Consider the following 24,689-nt stretch of genomic DNA (forward strand, 5'->3'; position numbering starts at 1 on the left):
GATTGTCCGACCGCTCTATGCCGGCGGCTGTTGCCGGAGGATGTGGGGCCTGAGAAACTAGAGGCAGAGCCGGAGCCTGAGATCTGGCCGTGGAGGCCGTGGGTCGCCGTGTGGATGCTTCGTGAGAAGGCATCGGGTGAGGATCTAGCGGGGGAAGGAGGAGAAGATGCCGAAAAAGATGATCGGAGGTGGTCCCATTGAGCGCTCCTTTAAGAACAAGGGTACTGCGAAGACACAACCCTTCCTCTAGCACCAATCCTGTTGGTGCAAAAATCCGCCTGCGTCGGAGAAGCTAGAGGTGAGGGAGTCGCGGTCGCCACCGGGACCTGCAAAAGAAGTCTAAACCAGAGGTGGGGTTGCTCCGGCAAGACCCTCCGACGCTCAAGTCAGTTCTCTGCCTTAATAAGAATGGAGCGCTCGAACGGAAATTTTAGCAGAGTTTCTAGGTAAAAATGAGAGCTTAGAGAATAACGTATCTGGGGTTCCCCTTTTATAGGCGGAGGGAGCAATCGACTGATAGTGATGTTTGTAACTGTCTGATAGTGGGCTGCTTATAGTCAGGAGGAGTTTGTTGCGAAGAGTAGTGGAGTGGAACCGTGGCTATCACCGGGATGTGCCACGTGGAGTCTGCCGTGGGGAGTGGAGCGGCGTCCGTTGTTGTGACTTATCAGAGGATGGAGGAATTGCACGGTATCCATCGCAGGAAGTGGAGCAGGATCGTGGCCATTATTGTGGCCTGCTAGAGAGTGATTGAGCCGTGCGGAATCTGTCGTAGGAAGTGGAGCAGTGTCGTGGTCGTTACTGTGGCCTGCTAGGGAGGGATGGAGCCGCGTGGAATCTGTTGCAAGAGGTGGAGCAGAGTCGTGGCTGTTGCTGCAGCCTGCCAGTGGGTCCAGGCCTGTCGGTCGAAGTTTGGCTGGAGTGTCTGGCGGAGAGAGGTGGCTAGCCACCCGTCTGAGAGGAGCTTGAAGTCTGGCTCCCATAGGAGTCCGGACGAAGTCTTCCTTCAGTCGAAGTCAGAGATGAAGTCCGACTCCTGTGGGAATCCGGATGGAGTCTTCCCATAGACAGAGTCAAAGATGAGATCTGGCTCCCGTAGGAGTCCGGATGGAGTCTACCTGCAATTAAAGTCAGGGGTGAAGTCCGGCTCCCGTAGGAGTCCGGATGAAGTCTGCTTGCAGCAGAAGCTGGGGATGAAGTCTGGCTCCCGTAGGAGTCCAGATGCAGTTCACTTGCAATTGGCGTCAGGGGCGAAGTTCGGCTCCCGTAGGAGTCTAGATGAAGTCTTCCTGCAGCCGGAGTCATGGGCGGAGCCCGGCTCCCATAGGAGTCCGGGCGAAGTCTGCCTGCAGCCAGAGTTGGGGACGAGGTCTGGCTCCTATAGGAGTCCGGGTGGGGTCTGCTTGCAGTTGAAGTCGAGGGCGAAGTTCGGCTCCCATAGGAGTCCGGACGAAGTCTACCTGCAATTGGAGTTGTGGGTGAAGTCCGACTCTCGTAGGAGTCCAGACGAAGTTTACCTGTAAGTGAAGTTATGGGTGGAGCCCGGCTCCCTAGGTGTCCGGGAGAAGCCTGCAGGTGAAGTCATGGGCGGAGTCCGGCTCCCGTAGGAGTCCAGACAAAGTCTTCCTGCAGCCGGAGTCATGGGCGGAGCCCAGCTCCCGTAGGAGTTCGGGCGAAGTCTGCCTGCAGCCGGAGTTGGAGATGAGGTCCGGCTCCCGTAGGAGTCCGGGTGGGGTCTGCCTGCAGTTGAAGTCGAGGGCGAAGTCCGGCTCCCGTAGGAGTCCGGATGGAGTCTTCCTTCATGTGAAGTTGGGGGTGAAGTCTGGCTCCCGTAGGAGCCCGGACGAAGTCTACCTGCAATTGGAGTTGTGGGTGAAGTCCGGCTCCCATAGGAGTCCAGACGAAGTTTACCTGTAAGTGAAGTTGTGGGCGGAGCCCGGCTCCTATAGGAGTCCGGGCGAAGCCTGCAGGTGAAGTCATGGGCAGAGTCCGGCTCCCGTAGGAGTCCGGACGATGTCTTCCTGCAGCCGAAGTCATGGATGAGGTCCGGCTCCCGTAGGAGTCCGGGTGGGGTCTGCCTGTAGTTGAAGTCGAGGGCGAAGTCCAGCTCCCGTAGGAGTTCGGATGGAGTCTTCCTTCATGTGAAGTTGGGGGCGAAGTCCGACTCTCGTAGGAGCTCGAACGAAGTCTACCTGCAATTAGAGTTGTGGGTGAAGTCCGGCTCCCGTAGGAGTCCAGACGAAGTTTGCAGGTGAAGTCATGGGCGGAGTCCGGCTCCCGTAGGAGTCCGGACGAAGTCTGCCTGCAATTGGAGTCGACCACCGTCGAACTTGGGTGGAATCCGCCTGTCGTGGTGAGTCAGGTCGACGTTGGTGGGGGTCCATCCGTCAGCAGAACTTGGGAATGTTGTGGAGGCTCAACTGCTAGAGAGGTTCGACGAGGTGTCGTCGGAGGTCTGACGCCAGTAGAATCCCGAGGGGGTCACTCCTGAAACGAACTTCGGCTAGGGGGGGGTTTTACACCCAATAGTTTTTAATTGGGAGCTACTCGTCTCGAATGCGTTCTTGTCAAGTTAATGGCATATCCCTCCCATCAATCTCACTTATCTGGCCATATGGGTCGACTCAGTTTTGATTAGAGGTGGCTAACAATTCGAGCTAACCCATGCCACTAGGTTAGTCATAATTGTTATGACTATGTCAAGTCAAGTTTAATGAGACCTAAATAAATCTCCCTAAGAAATATTAAGTCTAGGTCTTCCACCATTGTGGATGTGCGGGCCCTTCTCCGGGTTGATTGTTCTCGACTGGTTACAGTGGCTCAGTTGCACCGAGAAGATGCAACCATATCCATTAGGCATTGGATGCTACGAATTAAAGGATGGGTTGGGCTCAATATTTTGAATACGGTGAGGGACCCAATCAGGAATCTAGTTCGTGCAAATGGTGGGTGTGACTTAACTAAGGATTGGAGCAATATCCCGGACACGGTGAGCTTCATGAATTAGAGACCAAGTTTTGGGTGCACCATGATTAGAGAATCATTAGACAAGAGTTGTCCACTCATCGATTGACCCATCACCAATAACTGTTAGGTGAGGTGGTGAGCCAATCGGTGAGACCGCACCACCCACTAAAAATCACTGATCACGGAGATTTTCACATCTCTACCAAGGGAGTGTAGGAATCTGAGAAAATAGTGGGAGCCTAATTTGTTTAAAAATAAAAATCCTAAACAAATTGGTTGAGTCTGATTACAAAATCTAACTAGAAACTTTTGACTCTCTACAGGAAACATGTTTGCCTCAAACCTCCTGACCAAAATTCTAGACACCCATAGACTGACTAGACCCAATTTCAAAGACTGGTTGAGAAACTACAGAATTATTCTGGGTTCCAAAAAATTGACTCATATCTTGGACCAGGACCCACCTGCCATACTAGCACGTCTGACTGCTGAACAGAGAGCGTCTCTGAAAAAGTGGACGGATGGTGATAACAAAGCAAGGTACTACATGTTGGGTGCAATATCTGATGACTTGCAGTGCCAACATGAGAACATTTTGACTACCTGCCAAATGTTGGCTCACCTACAAGAGTTGTTTGGTGAACAGAGTCGCGCGGCCAAGTATCAAGTCTGTCAAAGACTTTTTAAGGCCAAGATGCATGATGGGCAGTCAGTCCAAGATCATTGTTTGACAATGATCAAAGATCTTGAGGAGCTTGAGAAGCTCGATATCATCTTAGACAAGGATTTTCAGATTGATGTGATCCTTCAGTCCTTGTCCGATGCATATGGTAAGTTCATCATGAACTTTCATATGCATAAGATGCAGTGTACCTTAGCCAAGTTAATAAACATGCTGGTTACGGCTGAGCTTTCCATGAAGGGTTCAAAAGGCTCAGTTCTTACTGTGGAGCGAACTTCTTCCAAGAAAAAGTCTTTTGAAAAGAAAAAGAAGTCTACGAAGAAGCAGAAGGTAGATGGGAAGAAGAGGAAACGAAACTGTCCTCAGTACTTGACCACCCTAAAGAATAAGAAGGATGGTCCTTCCGGAGGTATGCTCATTTTATAGTCTAATCTTACAGTTTCTTTTGCATCCAGTTCGGTGCTTGACTCTGGTTCTAGTGCTCATTTGTGCACTTCTATGCAGGGTCTTAAGGAGAGCAGGAGGTTGAGGGATGGGGAGATGATCTTATGCATCGGGAATGGAGCAAGAGTTGCTGCCATGGCCATGGGAACCTACCCTCTGCGATTACCGTTAGGATTAGATTTATTTCTTAGATACTATTATTATGTGCCTGCAGCAAGCAGAAATTTGATTTCTGTTTCATGTTTAGCACAAGAAGGCTATGTGATTAGTTTTCATAAGGACCATTGTAATATTTTTTATGAAAATAATAAAATTGCAGATGATTTTCTTATTAACTATCTCTATCAGCTATATATTGATGTATCTGTATTTAATATTGAGTAAAATATGAATGCCATAGGAATTAAAAGGCCTAGAGATAGTCTAAATGATAGGTATCTGTGGCACCTAAGGCTAGATCATATAGCGGAAGACAGGGTTAACAAATTGGAGAAATCCGGGCTATTGAGTCCGTTGACTTCCGAGTCATATCCAGTTTGTGAATCATGCCTTCAAGATAAAATGACCAAGCTTCCTTTTGTGGGACATGGGGAAAGGGCCACAAACCTACTTGCCCTAGTACATACGGATGTGTGCGGCCCATTTGATGTGCCGGCTAGAGGTAACTACATCTACTTCATTACCTTTACCAATGATATGTCTAGGTATAGGTATGTGTTTCTAATGGAAACACAAGTCTGAAGCCTTTGAAAGGTTCAAAGAATTCAGACATGAGGTAGAAAAATAAACAGGAAAGCCCATTAAGGTTCTTCGATCAGATCGAGGAGGTGAATACCTTAGTCGGGAGTTTCTAGACTATCTTAAGGACAATGGTATAGTCTCTCAATGGACTCCACCTGGAATGCCTTAACTCAACGAGGTTTCAGAATGAAAAAATAGGACCCTATTAGATATGGTCCATTCCATGATGAGCTTCACGGACCTCTCCGAATTTTTTTGGAGATATTGTCTCATGACAGCAATTTATGTATTGAATAGGGTTCCCTCTAAAATCGTTCCTACCACACCATATGAGATATGGCATGGTAAGAACCCAAGTCTGAATCATCTCAGAATTTGGGGTTGTCTAGCTCATGTCAAGAGACAACAGGCAGACAAGTTAGAGTTCAGGTCTTTTAGAGCTCGGTTCACAGGATATCCTAAAAAGTTATTAGGATACTATTTTTATATTCTGAAAGACCACAATGTGATTGTGAGTCAAAATATTATATTTTTTAAAAAATAGTTTATTCAAGATAGTTGCATCGAAAGAATAATTAAGCTCAAGGAGAATGTCTCCCAAGAACAACGAGCTAAAGAACCTGAGGAACCTAATCAATCAGAACCAGCCCTAATACAATCTCTTCCACCTTGTAGATCGACTAAGATTTTCCATCCTCCTGAAAGGTACTTAGGTACCATACAAGAGGAAGTAGAAAAAATGTTCCTCATGGGAAATGGGGCTCATGGTGATGACCCCAAGACCTATGACGAGACGATATTAGATATCGACTCCAAGAAATGGTTAGAGATAATGAGATCAAAAATTGACTCGATGCACTCAAATCAAGTCTGGACCTTGGTAGATCTACCTAAAGGTATTGTACCTATTGGGTATAAATGGATCTTCAAGAGAAAGATAGGTACAGATGGGAATGTGGAGACATTTAAGGCTAGGCTCGTAGCGAAAGGTTATAGTCAGCGCGAAGGCATTGACTATCAGGATACCTTTTCACCCGTAGTCTTGCTAAAATCCATCCGTACATTGCTTGCTGTTGTAGCCTATTTCGATTATGAAATATAGCAGATGGACGTGAAAATGGCGTTCTTAAATGGACATCTTGAGAAAGATATCTATATGGAATAGCCGTTTGGTTTCACATCCAGTGATGATGATCATAAGATCTGCAAGCTGTAAAGGTCCATTTATGGACTTAAGCAAGCATCTCGGAGTTGGAATACTCATTTCAATGATGTGATCAAAATATTTGGTTTCATCAAGAATGAGGAAGAACCATGTGTGTTCAAAAAGGTCAGTGGGAGCGCAGTTGTCTTCCTCGTATTGTATGTAGATGACATCCTCCTAATTGGAAATGATATTCCCATGTTGACCTCAGTCAAAGTATGGTTGTCTAAGGAGTTTTCTATGAAAGATCTAGAAGAGGCATCCTTTATACTGGGTATTAAGGTCTATAGAGATAGACCAAAGAGGATGCTCAGACTTTTACAGAAAATATACATAGAGGAGGTGCTAAAAAGGTTTAGCATGGAAAACTCCAAAAGAGGTTTATTACCTTTTAGACATGGCATTCATCTCTCCAAGAAGATGCGCCCTAGCACACCTGAGGAGATTGAATGCATGAGCAAGATCCCTTATGCTTCGGCAATAGGGAGCCTCATGTATGCCATGCTATGTATACGACCTGATATAGCCCATGCTGTGAGTGTCACAAGCAGATATCAGTCGAATCCAGGCGAAGAGCACTGGACTTCTGTGAAATGTATCCGTAAGTACTTGAGAAGGACTAAGGATATGTTTCTAGTCTTTGGGAATGGAGAACTCCAGATTCGGGGATATACAGACTCAGACTTTATGTTTGATATAGATGATCGAAAGTCGACATCTGGGCATCTATTCATTTGCAATGGTGGTGCAGTCAGCTAGAAGAGTTCCAAGCAGATGGTGATTGCTGATTCCACCATGGAGGCAGAGTACATTGCCGCATCGAAAGTTGAGAAGGAGGTATTTTGGTACAAAAAATTTGCCGTAGAGCTTGGAGTGATGTCATCAGATGCCATACCTCTTTACTGTGACAATAATGATGCCATAGCCCTAGCTAAGGAGCCAAGGTCTCACCAAAAATCTTAGCACATCGAGCGGCGATTCCATCTGATCCATGATTACCTCGAAAAGGGTTATGTCGAGGTCAAGAGAGTCGACTCCACAGATAATATGGCAGACCCGCTGACTAAGCCATTGGGCCAATAGAAGATCGAAGCCCACCTTGAAAAGATGGGACTTAGATATGTAGCCAATTGGTATTAGGTCAAGTGGGAGTTTGTTAGATGTGTGCCCTAGATGCTAGATCGGCTGACACATTCCTGTATAGATCTAAGGATAAAATTATAATTTTAACTATAAATGAATAAAAGGGTTATTCTTCTATCACATTGTGTACATTGTGTCTGTGATACATCCTTTGAGTTAGTAGGAATGTAAATTCATATTTTCAAGAGTTGAAAATTTAATGCATGAATTTACATAACTAACTCATAAACAGCTCCTGACCATAGGATCATCGCGAGGATGGTGATCGATCTGGAAGGTTGGTGTACGATCGCTTCCTTAGGGTAGATGTGTCTTGAGTCTATGGTGTGGAGACACCAGAGCGAAAGTACAGATATTCGTTGAGAACGAGAGTACTGAGCGTGACCACCTCGAGCAGTCATAAGGAAGTCTACCTTCTCGTCAATGACTAGCTCGATACTGCAGTTGTGTGTCTAGTTCTTTGACCTTAGGTGCATCGACAGTTTACCTTGAGTGTGTTATAGTTTGACTACACCATAACTTGGTCACCTAGCCATTCGGAACCCTGAGGTGTATGTTGGCTGTAGCATATTCATTGTAGGAACTAGATCGCACCAAGATGGGATCTATCAACCTCGGTAGATGAGAGGAGTAGTCCTATGATGATCGAAAGATCGAGTCCTTAAACCTATAGCTATGGCAGAGTGAAATAATGAAAAAGGATTTTTTCATTAAGGTTTCACATCGGACTCGAATCGATCGATTAATTCATATGACTGATGTTGGGTTTGACGAGTTCACCTTAATCCTAATTCAGTCAGGACTCATGATAGAGGAACTCAATCACACAGGTAGCTGCACCAAGAGGTTCATCTTCAGTTCTAATGGGTTGCCACCACATACTGCTAGGTGTCACTGGTGGATTTTGGGAGCAATTAGAATGATATTGATGATCGATCATTCTAATTGTCTGAATCAGAAGAGTTCTGGTCCATCGAAAGAAGTTTCGATGATGTCGATGATGAGATCACGACATGTCTCATTACCATATAGAATTGAACCTAACTGGGTCACACAAACAAGGGTTAGGGTCTGGATGTCATCAATTAGGTTAACCCAATTGATTTGGATTAGATCCAATTAGGTTCAAGAAAATCATGCTAGCACTCGATTGAGCCTAACTTTCTCCTGGTGTAATCTTTTCTGTCTCTACTGAGCCAAATATGATTTGACTCATTTAGAGAACCTTAAGAAGATTTTTCTCAATCTAAATGAAGCTTGTCCAGCTCAGAAAAGGCTTGTCTTAATTCATGAGATGAATTTAAGACAATACCTGCTAATTCCTAGCACTTGCCAATTTCATTTTAGGACATTTATCAAAAGTTGACATATGGGTCTTAAACTGAAGAGGGCTTATTGGAGGATTTTTGTGGAGTGTCCACATACCAAAAACACAATTGAATTGGATGCCATAATCAGATTATGGCATGAGCCCAATTGGATTTAAGTGGGCGCCCCAAATAGATAAGAACCAAAGAGTCCTGGTAAACATGGACTCTTTGGTGCCACCTTGTTTGAGCTTATCCATTGTTGGTGCCAACTTAAGAGAGAGGGTGGAGGTTCTTATTTGATGTGATCAGATAACATCACTCCACCAATCAAAATTTTTCCAAAATTTATTGGAATTTTTTGATTGGTTGAATGATATGGCACTGCGCAGCATACAGGGTCTATTTAAACCCTGCTGCACCTAGGATTTCATGGATGAAATTGTTTTATGTACAAAACCCAATAGCTGCTGCCCCCTACTCTCTTCTTCATATCCTCCCTTCTCTCCTTTTTCCCCTCTTCATGTCCAAAATGTTGGACGTCCATCTGGCAGAGATCTAAGGCGTGGTGACGTCTGGAACAGAAGGCTGCAGGACATCTTCGACAGGCTACTGCTCCAACTTCAGAAGGAGTTCTGAAGTACTTCCTAATCAGATTTAGATCTGATTTTTGGAGCGTACATTCATGAGGAGAAGATGTTCTAGATCCTACCTGAGTGGATACCAGTAGAGGCCAGGTGCTTGCATGGCTACATCAGAACCTCGAGCTGTGCAAAGATCATCTACAGGGTAATCAGATTATCCTTGAGGTATTTTTTCTTTTATCATAGTTTTAGATTTAATTTTAGATTTTAAATATCAAATAATAAAATTAGATCTAGAGAATTAGATCTAAAATATGTAAGATAATTTTTTTTTAAATTATTCCACCCCAAATTTGATGAAATCTGGAAGATCCTACGTGGAGAAAAAGTTTCTCCTCCTTCAACTGTACCACCATTTAAAATGAACAGACTTGCAGATGTCGACTTTTGATCATCAATATCAGACATAAAATCTGAGTCTGTATATCTCTGAATCTGGAGTTCTCCATTTCCAAAGACTAGAAACATATCCTTAGTCTTTCTCAAGTACTTAAGGATATATTTCACAGAAGTCCAGTGCTCTTCGCATGGATTTGACTGATATCTGCTTGTGACACTCACAGCATGGGCTATATCAGGTTGTGTACATAGCATGGTATACATGAGGCTCCTTATTACCGAAGCATAAGGGATTTTTCTCATGCATTCAATCTCCTCAGATGTGCTAGGGCACATCTTCTTGGAGAGATGAATGCCATGTCTAAAAGGTACTAAACCTCTTTTGGAGTTTTTCATGCTAAACCTTTTTAGCACCTCCTCTATGTACATCTTCTGTGAAAGTCCCAGCATCCTATTTGGTCTATCTCTATAGACCTTAATACCCAGTATAAAGGATACCTCTCCTAGATCTTTCATAGAAAACTCCTTAGACAACCATTCTTTGACTGAGGTCAACATGGGAATGTCATTCCCAATTAGGAGGATGTCATCTACATACAATACAAGGAAGACAACCGCGCTCTCACTGACCTTTTTGAACACACATGGTTCCTCCTTGTTCTTGATGAAACCAAACATTTTGATCACATCATTGAAACGAGTATTCCAACTCCGAGATGCTTGCTTAAGTCCATAAATGGACCTTTGCAGCTTGCAGATCCTGTGATCATCATCACTGGATGTAAAACCAAGTGGCTGTTCCATATAGATATCTTCCTCAAGATGTCTATTTAAGAACACCGTTTTCACATCCATCTGCTATATTTCATAATCAAAATAGGCTGCAATAACAAGCAATGTGCGGATGGATTTTAGCATGGCTACGGGCGACAAGGTATCCTGATAGTCAATGCCTTCGCGCTGACTATAACCTTTCGCTACGAGCCTAGCCTTGAATGTCTCCATATTCCCATCTGTACCTATCTTTCTCTTGAAGATCTATTTACACCCAATAGGTACAATACCTTCAGGTGGATCTACCAAGGCCCAGACTTGGTTTGAGTGCATCGAGTCAATTTCTGATCTCATTGTCTCTAACCATTTCTCGGAGTCGATATCTGATATGGCCTCATCATAGATCTTGGGATCATCACCATGAACCCCATTTCTTGTGAGGAACATTTTCTCTACATCCTCTTGTATGGTACCTTAGTACCTTTCAGGAGGACAAAAAATCCTAGTCGATCTACGACGTGGAAGAGGTTGTGTTAAGACTGGTTCTGATTGATTAGGTTCCTCAGGTTCTTTAACTCGTTGCTCTTGGGAGACATTCTTCTTGAGCTTAATTATTCTTCCGATGCCACCATCTTGAATAAACTATTTTTCAAGAAAAATAATATTTTGACTCATAATCACATTATGGTCTTCTGGAATATAAAAATAGTATCCTAATGACTCTTTAGGATATCCTATGAATCAAGCTCTAAAAGACCTGAACTCTAACTTGTCTGTCTGCTGTCTCTTGACATGAGCCGGACAACCCCAAATTCTGAGATGATTCAGACTTGGCTTCTTACCATGCCATATCTCATACGGTGTGGTAGGAACGGTTTTAGAGGAAACCCTATTCAATATATAAATTGCTGTCATGAGACAATGTCCCCAAAAAAATTCTGGGAGGTCCGTGAAGCTCATCATGGAATGGACCATATCTAATAGGGTTCGATTTCTCCATTCTGAAACCCCGTTGAGTTGAGACGTTCCAGGTAGAGTCCATTGAGAAACTATATCATTGTCCTTAAGATAGTCTAGGAACTCCCGACTAAGGCATTCACCTCTTCGATCTGATCGAAGAACCTTAATGGGCTTTTCTGTTTGTTTTTCTACCTCATGTCTGAATTTTTTGAACTTTTTAAAAGCTTCAGACTTATGTTTCATTAGAAATACATATCCGTACCTAGATATATCATCGATAAAGGTAATGAAGTAGATGTAGTTGCCTCTAGCCGGCACATCAAATGGGCCGCACACATCCGTATGTACTAGGGCAAGTAGGTCTATGACCCTTTTCCCATGTCCCATAAAAGGAAGCTTGGTCATTTTGTCTTGAAGACATGATTCACAAACTGGATATAACTTAAAAGTCAACGGACTCAATAGCCTGAATTTCTCTAATTTGTTAACCCTATCTTCCGCTATATGACCTAGCCTTAAGTGCCACAGATACCTATTATTTAGACTATCTCTAGGCCTTTTAATTCCTGTGGCATTCATATTTTGCTCGATATTAAATACAGATACATCTACATGTAACTGATAGAGACCGTTAATAAGAAAACCATCTGCAACTTTATTATTTTTATAAAAAATATTACAATAGTCCTTATGAAAGCTAATCACATAGCCTTCTTATGCTAAACATGAAACAGAAATCAAATTCCTGCTTGCTGCAGGCACATAATAACAATCTCTAAGAAATAAATGTAATCCTAATGTTAATCGCAGAGGGTAAGTTCTCATAGCCACAGCAGCAACTCTTGCTCCATTCTCGACATGTAGGATCATCTCTCCATCCCTCAGCCTCCTGCTCTCCTTAAGACCCTGCATAGAAGTGCACAAATGAGCACTAGAACCAGAGTCAAGCACCCAACTGGATGCAGAAGAAACCGTAAGATTAGATTCTAAAATGAGCATACCTCCAGAAGGACCATCCTTCTTGTTCTTCAGGGTGGCCAGGTACTGAGGACAGTTTCGCTTCCAATGGCCGTCTGATTGGCAGTGGAAATATTTTTTCTTATCAGCAGCCTTTTTCTTCGGTTCTGTCTTCTTCTTCTTGCCATCCACCTTTTGCTTCTTCGCAGACTTCTTTTTCTTTCCAAAAGACTTTCTCTTGGAAGAAGTCCGCTCCACCGTAAAAACTAAGCCTTTTGAACCCTTCATAGAAAGCTCAGCCGTAACCAGCATGTTCATTAACTCGACCAAGGTACACTGCATCTTATGCATATGGAAGTTCATGATGAACTGACCATATGCATCGGACAAGGACTGAAGGATCACATCAATCTAAAATTCTTTGTCTAAGATGATATCGAGCTTCTCAAGCTTTTCAAGATCCTTGATCATTGTCAAACAATGATCTTGGACTGATTGCCCATCATGCATCTTAGCCTTAAAAAGTCTTTGACAGACTTGATACTTGGCTGCGCGACTCTGTTCACTAAACAACTCTTGTAGGAAGCCAACATTCGGCGGGTAGTCAAAATATTCTCATGTTGGCACTGCAAGTCATCAGACATTGCACCCAACATGTAGTACCTTGCTTTGTTATCATCATCCGTCCACTTTTTCAGAGATGCTCTCTATTCAGCAGTCGGACGTGCTGGCATGGCAGGTGGGTCCTGGTTCAAGACATGAGTCAATTTTTTAGAACCCAGAATAATTCTATAGTTCCTCAACCAGTCTTTGAAATTGGGTCCAGTCAATCTATGGGTGTCTAGTATTTTGGTCAGGGGGTTGGAGGTAGACATGTTTCTTGTAGAGAGTCGAAAGTTTCTAGTTAGATTTTGTAATCAGACTTAACCAATTTATTTAGGAGTTTCATTTTTAAACAAACTAGGCTCCCAGTATTTTCTTAGATCCCTACACTCCCTTGGTAGAGATGTGAAAATCTCTGTGATCAGTGATTTTTAGTGGGTGATGCGGTCTCATCGACTGGCTCACCACCTCACCTAACAGTTATTGGTGATGGGTCAACCGATGAGTGGACAACTCTTGTCCAATGATTCCCTAATCATGGTGCACCTGAAACTTGGTCTCTAATTCATGAAGCTTATCATGCCCGATAGTTTGCTCCAATCCTTAGTTAAGTCAAACCCACCATTTGCATGAATTAGATTCCTGATTGGGTCTCTCACCATATCCGAAATATTGAGCCCAACCCATCCTCTAATTCGTAGCATCCAATGCCTAATGGACATGGTTGCATCTTTTTGGTGCAACTGAGCCACTGTAACCAGTCAAGAACAATCAACCCCGGGAAGGGCCCGCACATCCACAATGGTGGAAGACCTAGACTTAAAATTTTCTTAGAAAGATTTGATTTAGGTCTCATTAAACTTGACTTCACATAGTCATAACAATTATGACTAACCTATTGGTATGGATTAGCTCAAATTGTTAGCCACCTCTAATCAGAACTGAGTCGACACAAATGGCCAGGTAAGTGAGACTGGTGGGAGGGATATGCCATTAACTCGACAAGAATGCATTCGAGTTGAGTAGCTCCCAATTAAAAACCAGTCGGTCGTATCTACCTAACTTACCTTAGACACCAAATTATCGAACCAGAACTGTTGGGTATAAAATACCCCCAGTCGAAGTTTGCAAAAGGCCAACCCTTCCAGGGCTTTACCGGCTTCCGACCTTGTGTGAAGTCTTTCTAAACTCCCTCGACCATCCGAACTTCTCCGACAATGAGCTTCTCCATCCATCTATCGGGCCACTCCAAAGGCTCTCTGGGCTTCACTATCAGCCGATCTTCTATAGTGATCAACTATTCTCTGAATCCCTTCCAAACTTCTTCTGGCCATGGATGACCCTACTCCGAACTTCTTTCAGACTTCGTCAATATCCGAGCTTCTCCGAAAATGAGATTTTTATAGTAACCAGACTCCATCCAAGTTTCTACGACGGTCGACCGCCTTCCAGATTCCACCTGAGCTCCTGCGAGAGCTGAACTTCTATAGCAAGCAGTCTACTCTAAACTCCTACTGCAGGCGGACTACTCTGAATATCTACTCCAGATCTCAGACGAGCTTCTACAACGGGATAGGCTCCACCGGCTAGGTCACTACTCCGAGCTTTCATGACAACTGATCTTTGACTGAGCTTCTACAATAAGCGGCCTCCTTTCAGCCTTCTGCAAGAATCGGACTCTGTCCGAACTTCCATAGCGGATGGATTTCGGACAAGCTTCTACAACAGACGGGCTCCAACAGCTAGATTTCTACAATAGTCGATCGCCTCCGGTGTCTATCGAACCTCTCCAATGCCATACAAAGTCCATCACTGTTCGACCCTCTGCCAGATTCTTCATGAAACCAAACTTCTCCAACAGAAAGTCCCCGTCTGATCTTCTACAGCAGATGGTTCCCGCCTGCAGCATCAATGCTCCAGGCACCCAACAACAGTAGACCTGTCACAACCTTAAAAACATCCGAGCTTCTCCTAGATCGATGAGATAGAGAGCTATTCCGCTCCATCAGACATCTCAATCAAGCTTCAGTCGATAGATCTGAACTCTCTGGCAAGTCACGACAATGGCCACTACCCTACTCTACTCTCTGCAACAGGTTCCACATGGCTCCACCACTCTCTGGCAAGTCGCGACAACGGACACCATTCCACTCTCCATAACAAACTCCACGTGGTCCTGAACGGCCCCTGACGCCACTACTCTCTGTAACAAACTCCGCATGGCTCTGAACGGTTCACTACCAGGTGGTTACAGATATCGCTGTCAATTAGTTACACTCTCCATCTACAAAAAGGGACCCCCAGATACGTTCTTCTCTAAGCTCAAAACTCTATCTCGAAACTCTGCTAAAATTTCCACTCGAGCACTCCATTTTTGTTGAAACAGAGTACTGACTTGAGCATCGGAGGGTCTTGCCGGAGCACCCCCAACTCTGGTTTAGACTTCCCTTGCAGGTCCCAACAGCGACCGTGGTCATCTCAACTCCAGCTTCTCCAGCTTCAATAAAATTCTGCACCAACAGAACCCCTTTCTACCGAACTGGGGGGAGAAGTACCACCAGTCCTTTGCCAAAGGGTGACGCTTGAAGGTATAGAAATTTTTGAACAGAGAAAGGGTCCGCTGGACTTCGGCTAGACGACAGAGGGAAAGAAATCCTATAAGAAATCTAAAGGAGTTTGATACTACAGAAACTAAAGAAATGTTTAGAAAGTGGAAGAGAGCGATGACAAAAGGCAAAAGCGGAAGTCAAAGTCCGACACAGAAAGCCTCTTGGTATAAACAAAAGCAGCCAGGGGGAGGAGCGCTGGCCCGGCCAGTTGGCTCGAGAAGCTCCAGCTCGTACTCTGGAGGAACTCCATACTGAATCTTAATCAGTGAGAGTTCCTCCAGAGTCAGAGAGCAGAGGATGGTGTCTGGTATAAAGATCGGATGAGATTCATCTACAGAACTGAGATTTTCGAAAGCTAGGACGGACGAACTCCTAGAACCACTAGAGGAAGAAGTGCTGGAAGATATTATGGATCGAGCAAAAATCCTAAAAATTCTGAAAAAATTAAGAAAAATAAGAGATGGGGCGCTTGTGAAAAATTGAACAGGCGAAATGTAACAGAAGAAAAATGGAAGAAGAACAGCAAAAGAAAAAGCAAAGAGGGGAGTTCTGGAACTAACCTAGACTGGTCTGAGAAGTGCAGAGATGCAGAGAAGGAAATCGACTCAAAGAATGCCTAAGGTCGAAAGGGATGGAGCTCTCGGAGAAGAAGAAGAAGGGCACCAACAAGAGGCAAAGTGAAATTCCTGAAAGGGGGGAGCGGGTTTAAATAGGCAACAGGGCCCGATGCAGTAATGATTGCGGATATCCTCTGGCCGACCTACACTCGCCGCATGTCCCACTCACCATGACAGACTGCTGAAAATGACTGACAGCTGATAAAATCATTATTGTACCATACCTAGAGCCACGCTCCAGTGGAAATTTTGAAAAAAATTTTTCGGATCACCTTGATTTGAAAAGTCTCCAGCACCAGCACACCAAACACCAAAATATCTGGAAACCATCGAGTGCGAAAATCAAGGGAGGCAACTTCGGCTGTGAGAATTTCTCTGTACTTCATTCGAATCCTAAACTCAAAAGTAGGGGGACTGGTGTTGGGGATAAAATACCCCCAGCCGAAGTTTGCAAAAGGCCGACCCTTCCAGGGCTTTACCGGCTTCCGACCTTGTGTGAAGTCTTTCTGAACTCCCTCGACCATCCGAACTTCTCTGATAATAAACTTCTCCATTCATCTACCGGGTCGCTTCAAAGGCTCTCTGGGCTTCACTATCAGCCGATCTTCTACAGTGAACAACTATTCTCTGAATCCCTTCCAGACTTCTTCTAGCCATGGATGACCCTACTCCGAACTTCTTTCGGACTTCGTCAATATTCGAGCTTCTCCGACAACGAGATTTCTACAGTAACCAGACTCCATCCAAGTTTCTACGACGATCGACTGCCTTTCAGATTCCACCCGAGCTCCTACGAGAGCCGAACTTCTATAGCAAGCAGTCTCCTCCGAACTCCTACTGCAGATGGTCTACTTCGAATATCTACTCCAGATCTCAGACAAGCTTCTACAACAGGACAAGCTCCACCGGCCAGGTCAGTACTCCGAGCTTCCATGATAACTGATCTTCGATCGAGCTTCTACAATAAGCGGCCTCCTTTCAGCCTTCTGCAAGAACCGGACTCCGTCCGAACTTCCATAGCAGATAGATTTTGGACTAGCTTCTACAATAGATGAGCTCCAATAGCTGGATTTCTACAATGATCGATCACCTCCGATGTCTGTCGAACCTCCCCAATGCCATCCGAAGTCCACCGCCGGCCGACCCTCTGCCAGACTCTTCATGAAATCAGACTTTTCCAACAGAAAGTCCCCATCCGAGCTTCTAGAGTAGATGGTTCCTACCTCAGCATCAGTGCTCCATGCACCCAACAATAGTAGACCTATCATAACCTCAAAAATATTCGAGCTTCTCCTAGATCGATGAGATAGAGAGCCATTCTGCTCCATCAGACATCCCAGCCGAGCTTCAGCCGACAGATCCGAACTCTCTGGCAAATCACAACAATGGCCACTATCCTACTCCACTCTCTGCAACAGATTCCATGTGGCTCCACCACTCTCTGGTAAGTCACGACAACGAACACCACTCCACTCTCCGTAACAAACTTCACGTGACCCTGAACGGCCCCTGACGCCACTACTCTCCGTAACAAACTCCGTGTGGCTCTGAACGGCCCACTATCAGGTGGTTACAGATGTCACTGTCAATCAGTTACGCTCTTCATCTATAAAAAGGGACCCCAGATATGTTCTTCTCTAAGTTCAAAACTCTATCTCGAAACTCTGCTAAAATTTCCACTCGAGCACTCCATTTCTGTTGAAGCAGAGTACTAACTTGAGTGTCAGAGGGTCTTGCCGGAGCACCCCCAACTTTGGTTTAGACTTTTCTTGCAGGTCTCGGTGGTGGCCGCGGTCATCTCAACTCCAGCTTCTCCAGCTTCGGCAGAATTCTGCACCAACAAAAACTAATTGGGTTAGCCTACAATCCAGGCTCTAACCACTGAGCCAAATTAGGTCTTAACTTGATCGAGTCACATCTAAATATGATTTGACCTTGACCCAGACTTAATCTTATTAGGCTGGTCAATTATTAGCTTTCATGATCCCACCTAATCAACTCTTGATTCAGTTTGATCAACCGCTAGACCTAATTGAGCTACCCAAGCCTGAACCCAATTTTATGAAAATATCTTAGATCTGAAATTCTCAATTTTAGACCTAACTTAATTTCATAAGCTTAATTTATTAATTAAGTCTTGGGTTCATAAACAAAATATGTAAAATAAATCCTAAGGTTTCAGGATCTAGGGTTTTGCAGAAAAGTAAGTTTTGATTTCTGATTAAGGATGAACACATAGCACCCCTACACGTCATAAGAACACCCCATTGAATGGAAGGAGAGGGCCTTTAAACCCTACTTTGTTCTTATGACCGGACGGCCATAAGGAACACCTTAATCAGAAATATAAATTTTACTACAAAACTAGTTAGATCTAAATTTACATATCTCATATACAATTTAAGATCCAACTAATACATGCTTTGCATACATCTCATGTATCAAAAATTGATCTAATTAATATGCTTTCAGATTTGATACATCACATGTAATATCTAAAAAATAAGATTTAAATTAAACTATTCAAAATTAAATCTATTCTAGACAAGTTACTAGAATAATTCTACAATTAGTCTAGGCATGCAACAGATCAATTTTATGAAAAAATTAAAATTTTATTTTTTATTTTCTAATCTAATTATAACAATTATAATATAAAAAAATAAAAAATAAATTATATTTAATTCATATTTTAATCTCATTAAAATATAAAACTTAAGACTGTTTATGGATTCAACTAATCCTAGTCTAGTTATGCATCTCATGCATGTTAGATCTTCTTAGATTTAATTTGAAATATTTTGATTTTAGATGTTATCATATCTGATATGATATTTAAATTTTTTTAAATATCAAATAAATAAATATAAAAATTAGATCTAAATTAGATCTAAAATAAAGCCAAAAACCTAGCTCTGATACTAGTTGAAGGAAAAACTACCTTTTTTTTGTAGGATCTTTCAGATTTCATCAAATCTGGGGTGGAATAATTTAAAAATTTTATCCTACACTATTTTAGATCTAATATTTATTAGATTTAATTTTATTATCTGATATTTAAAATCTAAAATTAAATCTAAAAGTATGAGAAGTATAGACATACCTCAAGGGTAATCTGATTACCCTGTAGATGATCTTAGCACAGCCCGAGGTTCTGATGTAGCCACGCAAGTGCCTAACCTCTACTGGTATCTACTCAGGCAGGACCTGAAATATCTTCTCCTCATAAATCTACACTCCAAAAATCAGATCTCTATCTGATTTGGAAGTACTTCAGAACTCCTTCTGAAGTTGGAGCAGCAGCCTGTCGAAGATGTCCTGCAGCCTTCCTGTTCTAGGCATCACCATGCCTTTTCTTTGCACCAAATGAATGTCCAACTTCTAGGATCTGAAGAGGAGAGATAGGAGAGTGGGGAGGATGTGGAGATGAAGGGAGGGGGTGGCATCTATGATGGTTTTTCATAAAAGCTTAAAACCCTAGGCGCAGACAGGGTTTATATAGACCCTGCTGCGCTGCGCAGTGCCACATCATTCGACCAATCAAAAAATTTTAATAAATTTTGAAAAAATTTTGATTGGTGGAGTGATGTCATCTGATCATATCAGATAAAAACCCCCACCCTCTCTCCTATGTTGGTGCTAACTTTGGATAAGCACAAGCAAGGTGGCGCCCAAGAGTCCATGTCGATCAAGACACCTTCCATCCTTATCCACTTGGGGCACCCACTTTAATCCAATTGGGCTCACACCATAATCTGATTATGGTGCCCAATTCAATGTAGATTTGGCATGTGGACACTCCACAAAAATCCTCCAATGAGCTCTCTTTAGTTGAAGACCCGTATGTCAACATTTGACAGATGTCCTAAAATGAAATTGGTAGGTGACAGGAATTAGCAGGTGCTTGTCTTAAATTCATCTCATGAATTAAGACAAGCCTTTTCTAAGCTGGACAAGCTTTATTTAGACTGAGAGAAACCTTCTCAAGGTTCTCTGGATGAGTCAAATCATATTTGGCTCAGTAGAGACAGAAAAGATTACACGAGGAGAAAGTTAAGCACAATCGTGTGCTAGCACGATTTCCTTGAACTTAATTGGATTTTATCCAAATCAATTGGGTTAGCCCAATTGATGACATCCAAACCCTAATCTTTGTTTGTGTAACCCAGTTAGATTTAATTTTATATGGTAATGAGACATGTCATGATTTCATCATCGATATCATCGAAACTCCTTTCAATGGACTAGAACTCTTCTAATTCAGACAATTAGAATGATTGATCATCAATATCATTCTACTTGCTCCTAAAATCCATCAGTGACACCTAGCAGTATGTGGTGGCAATCCATCAGAACTGAAGATGAACTTCTCGATGCAGCTACCTGTGTGATTGAGTTCCTCTATCATGAGTCCCGACTAAATTAGGGTTAAGGTGAACTCGTCAAACCCAACATCAGTCATATGAATTAATCGATCGATCCGAGTCCGATGTGAAACTCCAATGGAAATTTTTTTCTATTATTTCACTCTGTCATGGCCATGGGCTTAAGGACTCGATCTTTCGATCATCATAGGACTACTCCTCTCATCTACCGAGGTTGATAGATCCCATCTTGGTGCGACCTAGTTCCTACAATGAATATGCTACAGCCAACATGCACCTCAGGGTTTTGAATGGTTAGGAGATTGAGTTATGGTGTAGTCAAACTATAACACACTCAAGGTGAACTGTCGATGCACCTCAGGTCAAAGAACTAGATACACAACTTCAGCATCGAGCTAGTCGTCGACGAGAAGGTAGACTTTCTTATGACTGCTCGATATGATCAAGCTCAGTACTCTTATTTTCAATGAATATCTATACTCTCACTCTAATATCTCCACATCATAGACTCAAGATACATCTATCCTAAGAAAGCGATCGTACACCAACCTTCTGGATCGATCACCATCCTCGTGATGATCCTTTGGTCAGGAGCTGTTTATGAGTTAGTTATGTAAATTCATGCCTTAAATTTTCAACTCTTGAAAATATGAATTGACATTTCTACTAACTCAAAGGATGTATCACAGGCACAATGTATATAATGTGATAGAAGAATAACCCATTTATAGATTTATAGTCAAAATTATAAATTTGCCCTTAGATTTGTATAGGAATGTGTCAGCTAATCTGGCATCTAGGGCACACATCTAACACGTGAGACTTCTCTTTTGGAGTATTGGGTTGCTGGTTTGGATGCTCTAGAGATCTTAGGGGAGGACTCTTTAAATAGGCACAAGGATTAAATCCTATTCAATCTCATAATATAAGTCCTACTCGCATTGGGTTTTCTATTAACTTAAGTTATCCAACTTACTTTAGGAGACCCTTTAGGTACCAACAATTGGAGCCCTTGCACCCATAATTAGATACCCTAAAATACATCCAAAAGAAACCCCATAGGAGAACTACAAGCCCTCTAGTCAATGGACACATCCAACTTGATCAAATCAAGATGGTGCCCAAGAATAGGTATCAAGCAAATTAATTAGGGACTTGCACCCCTAATTTATGTGACTATAACCTTGGACACTCAACAATTAGAGTCTCATGAATCTTATTCATATAGATTATTAGTAGGTAATTAAGTTAGAATGATCTTATCAAATAAGTAATTCCAATAGAAAGAGAAATTGGGTCCAACCATAACGTAAGGTTACTATGAACCCAATGAATTTCTCTAAATCTAATTGATACTTCATAAGCTCAATTACTAATTTCAGGCCTAATCTTTTTGTTGTGTGACCCCATAGGTTTAATTTTATCTGGTAGTGAGACATACAATGATCTCTATCATCGTATCATTAAAATTTTTTTCAATAGGTCGGAACAATTCTACTCTAACTCAGCAAGGATTATCGATTCTGAATAATCCTAGTGAGCTCTCACAATCCACCAGTGATACCTAGCAATATGTAGTGGCAACTCAATAGAACAAAAATAAACCATTAGGTGTAGTTAACATATGATTCAGTCTCTTTATCATGAGTCTCGACTAGATGGTAGGTCATGGATAAATCGTCAAACCTCTCATCATCAGTCATATGATAGATTCGATTAGTTCAAGTCCAGTTATGACTTCTATGAAAACTCTTTTCCATCACTCACACTACTGTGGCCATAGACTCTTAGACTTAGCTTCTCAAATCTCATAGAACTACTCCTCTCTATCAAGATCGATAAATCTTATCTTGATGCGCACCCCACTCTTATAGTGGACCAACTATTGCCAACATCCATTATAAGGGCTCATTGAGACCCATATTTATGTGTTAGTCAAACTCCAATAGCCTCACTGCGAGTAGCAGCACCATCTTAAGTCAAAGGATCAGTCACACTACTACAGCATCGAGATAATCACTGACGATCGAATAGAAATCCAAGTGATCTCTCGTATGGTCATGCTCAATACAAGTTATTCTCTAACAATCATCTGCACTCATCGCCCTATGTCTCTACGCAGTAGATCAGAGACTCATCTATCTCGAAGGAAGTAATTTATGTGCCAGTCTATCTGGATCTATCACTGTCCTCATGATGATACTATTACCAAGAGCATTTAAAAATTAAATACATGTCTCTAATTCTCAACACCTTGAGAATATGTATCGAAACTAATTCCATGAATGATTCAAGGACACATCACACTTGAATGAAAAAAAACTTATCCTTTTATTGATCATATCAATATATTAAGTACAAAATTATGTCCTAGATTTATTATAATGTGTCAGCCATATTGGCTTCTAGGATATATATCTAACATACATGTCATAGCATACATAATAGATCCCACTGCCGAAGCATATGGAATTCTACTCATATGGTCTCTGTCTTCCGGAGTTGTCAGACAATCACACTTCGAGAGAAAAATTTCTTGACCTATCAAAAAATAGTCTTTCTTAAAATTCTCCATACTGAACCTTTTCAGCACAATATCAATGTACGTCGACTGGGATAATCCAAGCAATCTTTTAGATCTATCTCTATAGATCTTCATCCCAAGAATGAAGGATGCTTCTCCCAAGTCCTTCATTAAGAACTGTGATGATAACCAAACTTTTATTTTTCGTAATGCAGGGATGTCATTCCCAATTAAGAGAATATCTTCGATAAACAAAATAGAAAATACTATAACAGAGTTATTAACCCACTTGTATATCCAAGGTTCCTATCCATTCTTAATGAAGCCATACGTTTTGATCACTTTATTAAAACGTATGTTCTAACTCCAAGATGCCTACTTAAGTCCATTGATGGACCTCTGAAGCTTGCACACGTTAGACTCATCTGTGGATATGAAATATTTAGGTTGTATCATATATACCTCTTCTTCTAGCTCTCCATTTAGGAAGGCTGTTTTCACATCCATTTGTCAGATTTCATAGTCCAGATATGCTACTATCGCAAGCATGATCTGAATGGACTTGAGAATTGCCATAGAAAAAAATATCTCATCATAGTCAATACCATAACGCTGACGGAAACTCCTGGCAACCAGATGGGCTTTATAGGTCGCCACGTTCCCATCTGCGCCCCTCTTCCTTTTGAAGATCTACTTACACTCTATGAATTTTACTCCTTCAGGTGGGTCAACCAATGTCCATACATTGTTGACTTTCATGAATTTTATTTCGGATTTTATGGCTTCCAGCCACTTATTGGAATCAGACCTCTGCATTGCATCCATATAGGTGATCGGATCCTTATTGTTCTCATCGAGTTCAACTGGATCTCCATCCCAGACTAAGAAATCATAGTATCTATCTGGTTGATATAGTAATCTACCAGATCTTCTTAAAGATGTTTCGACAATAGATTTTGGATTTGATCTAATCAAGTCTGACTCTATGGGTTTACTAGATTGTGTCGGTTCTTCTACCGATTGAACTTTATCAAGTTAAATCTTTAAGGCATTAGTTCCTTCACTAAGAAACTTCTTTTCTAAAAAGACCGTCCTATTGCTGATGAACACCTTCTGTTCGTCAGTAAGGTAGAAGTAATATCTCTTGGTCACTTTTGGGTACCCAACAAATAAAGTTTTGTTAGACCTAGGTCCAAGCTTGTCAGTTTTTAAATATTTGACATAAGTCGGACATCTCCAAATCCTAATGTGAGAGAGTATTGGCTTATGCCCTATCCACATCTCATGTGGTGTTTTACTTATAGATTTACTCAAAATTTTATTTAAAATATAACAAGCTGACTCAAGTGTATATCTCCAAAAAGACATCGACAAACTTGTAAAGCCCATCTGGATCAAATCATGTCTAATAGGATTTGATTCTTCCTTTTCGATACACCATTATCCTGTGGTGTTCCAGGAGAGATTCATTATGAGAGAATTTCATTCTCTTCTAAGTATGTCAAAAATTCACTGGAGAGGTATTCTCCTTATCGATCAGACTGAAGAGTTTTAATACTCTTTCTAGTTTATTTTCCTATTTCATTATAGAATCATTTGAACATTTCAAATGATTCTGACTTATTTATCATTAAATAGATGTGCTCATACCTCGATAGGTCATTTATACATATAATGAAATAATAATATCCACCTCTGGTACTAGTATTCATCGATCCACATACATCAGTATGTATCAGACCTAGAACTTCACTGGCTCGCTTACCTTTTTCAGTAAAAGGTGACTTGA

This window comes from Elaeis guineensis, chromosome 5, assembly GCF_000442705.2.
Source record: "Elaeis guineensis isolate ETL-2024a chromosome 5, EG11, whole genome shotgun sequence".
Taxonomy (NCBI): Eukaryota; Viridiplantae; Streptophyta; class Magnoliopsida; order Arecales; family Arecaceae; genus Elaeis; species Elaeis guineensis.